The sequence below is a fragment of the Aplysia californica genome, unplaced genomic scaffold, assembly GCF_000002075.1.
Source record: "Aplysia californica isolate F4 #8 unplaced genomic scaffold, AplCal3.0 scaffold00999, whole genome shotgun sequence".
In the NCBI taxonomy this organism is placed as follows: Eukaryota; Metazoa; Mollusca; class Gastropoda; order Aplysiida; family Aplysiidae; genus Aplysia; species Aplysia californica.
In genome coordinates this window covers 48,939-52,142 of record NW_004798269.1, presented here as the reverse complement: position 1 = coordinate 52,142, position 3,204 = coordinate 48,939, and positions in this window count along the sequence as shown.

Below are 3,204 nucleotides of genomic sequence, written 5' to 3'. Positions count from 1 at the left end.
GCTAGACTCGCAGTCTAGCCGTACTTATTCTTAATATGATGGCTAGACTGACCATTTACAAAAAATAGGCCTACTGAATTGTAAATATAATAATATACATTTTTAGTGTACAGTACCTAAAGTATTTGTATTTGAGACGAAACCAGGTGCCTTAATGACAGTGCATGTATTTTAAACCTCCTGTTTTCTAATGTAAATAGGGCCTAAGATAAGTACGGCTAGACTGGCAGTCTAGCCGTACTTAAGTACGGCTAGACTTCTTGTCTAGCCGTACTTAAGTACGGGTAGATAGCCAGGCTAGCCGTACTTAAGGACGGCTAGACTGTCAGGCTAGCCGTACTTAATATTGATGGCTGAATAATTGTAAATGAAATTTTTAGTTTGCAATGCCTAAAGTATTTGTATTTCAGACAAAATCAAAGGTGCCTTACTGACTTGCATGTATTTGAACCTGAATAATTACTAGATCTAGATCTAATGAGACCTGTGTACTTAACAGGCTTGAGTCGATAGGGCCAAACCTAGATCTAAGTACGGCTAGACTGGCAGTCTAGCCGTACTTAAGTACGGCTAGCCACTTCGTAATTATAGTATATGCCTACTAAAGATTGTTCGTATGCAATATGGTTCAATCGGTCCAAAAAATGTCCGCAGTAAATATTTATATAAAGAAATACTACAATTTCAAACAGTTTTTCGCTACAGAAAATATATATATATATGACGTGTTGCCTATGAAGGGTGCTGCTCTTAAACTTAATGTGTTGTGTTCACTCGTGTGCTGTCTAGATCTAGATCTAGATCTACGGAGGGTTATCGATAATGACACATAGAACTAGCATCTGCGTTTGTCGCTGCCACAACCAATCAATCGTGGCTCGACATTTTGGTCCCCAAATCGGGGAATAAAAGTCAAATAAAAAAAATAAAAATAAAAAAAGAAAGAAACCGAAACTCTTTACTTTTGAAAGAAAGTTCACCTAGCTTAACTTCGTCTCTTTCTCACTTGTCACCACGTTGATTTGTTGAATACGTTACAGTTATTTTTATTTTTCCCTCTTTTTGGAGTTTTATTTTGTTAGTGTGTATTTTTTTCTTTCTTGTTACTACTGTTCTGATGTGTTGTTTTTCTATCAATTTTATTTTGTTGGGGAAAAAAAAGGGGGGGGGGGGGGAGTGTTGTATATTGTAACGTAATTTAATTTGATGTTCCTACCTTCATTAGATTCTAAACATGTATATATATATATGTATATATATGTATATATATAAATGTGTTATGTTAGAGCGTACGTTCCACCAAAACCGATTACATGTACTGACACTGGCAGGCCCCTTAATGTGTGTGATTCCATAATTTACATGCAATAATAATATCCTGTTCTTTGTTTTAAAATTACGCACATTTAGGGTTAAAACAGCCAATCTTCTTCGGACTGGTGGACTCACGCCCTTATTTGTTAATTTTTGTGGTTGTTTATGGGCTGTTCAAATTTTGATTTCATTTGGTTGTGAAACCTTTCTTTTTCACATTTTCACACTCATCTAAAAATCTCTAGACTAGCTCTTGAAAATTGAAATAGATATATAGACCTAAAAATGTGCTCCTGTGTGTGTGTGAATGCATGTGCGTGTGTCTGTGTGTGGTAGTATTATTAAGTGTAGTTTAAGTGGAGAGTGAGGGGCGTGAGTGTGTTTGTTTTTCGGGTTTTATTTCAGCCTTTATTCAGTAACAGTTCAAAGTGTATACAAAAATAGAAACACAGGATCCATTCACTCCAGGGCTCATGAGTCGTTCCTCTCTTTCAGTTTCACTCATTCATTGAATTCCCGTGTTCTCTCCCGCGGCTCATCCCCGTCCGCATGACTTTCACACCCCACCCCCTCCCTCCAGGCACACACAAAGAAAATCTCACTCATTCCCTAGCACCCTGCGAACCATGGACAATAATATTAGCAAAACATTGCCTACTGCCTTAGCCACATTCCTTTCGTTCGTGAGCTGTGGACCAGGCCTGGGGGGTCGGTGTCGTCGCCTTGTAGTTGCTGTCGCCTGTGGATACACTCGTACATTCTTCCTTTCACCTGCTCTGTCACTCACACTGTCTCTCCATCCACAGCTCAGCTCGTCATATATTCAAAAGTTGCCCACTGATCATGTTTAGTTAGTGTGTGTATAAGTTTGTGTGTGTACATATTATGTGCATGATGGTGGTGGGTGTAACTGAAAGTTATCTGAAGGCGGGCTTGCCATGCGGTGTTCCTTCCCAGACCAGAGGCAGAATGAAAGTTAGCGCCGAACTCTCGCAATAAATAGGCAAAAAATCACGAGACCTGAAGCCGGAAACCGTTCGGAGAAATAAAGATCGGCAATATTTCTCCGAACGTTCGGAGAAATAGTCACTTCGTTTTGGGACTGTCATGAGTTGGCATTGCTGGGCTTAGGCTAGGGCATTCCTCAACTCATGATCATCCTAAATCTAGATCTAGAATCTAGTATCATGGCCATGCATTGCCATTGACTAAAATTCTTTTTCAAGCACAACACTGAACAGTCGGTTTGTTCACTCACATATTCAGTCACCCTCTCGCTCAACGTCATTCCTCCATTCCCTACAATCTACAAATGTTTACAACGAGGATTCTTTAAAATACTAACCTGTTGTTAGCCTACTTTGGGCAGACTCTCCAATTGTTTTCTATCAATCAACTCAATCCTAACTAGCCTAAGACAAAGACTAGAATCAAGGACAAAGTCTCTTACTCGCTTCTTCCACTCACTCACTCACTTTCACTACTTTTCCTTCACTCTTCATTTCCCTCACTTACTTCTTACATCCACTTTAATTCTAGAGTATCTTCCCCTGATTATTATTCTCTTCGTTTCTTTTTTTATTCATCGATAGGCGAATTGAAAATGCATTATGCACGCAAATTCATTATGCACGATTATTAGACACTGATTCTTCTTTTGACGTGGGAAATATTTTTGTGTGTGGAAATAATCATTCCTGCGATAATAGAATTATCAATTTCAGAACACATTAAGAGATATCAAAGGACAAATTTAGCAAATGAAACTAGGTTAAACCCAGGGTTCCAAACGCCGTGAGATAAGACAATCAGTTTATCCACGCTCCACACAATACTCTGCAAAAAGAAGAAAGCCTTTTCGACCCCTCCTCTCCTTTTCTTCTATTCCTG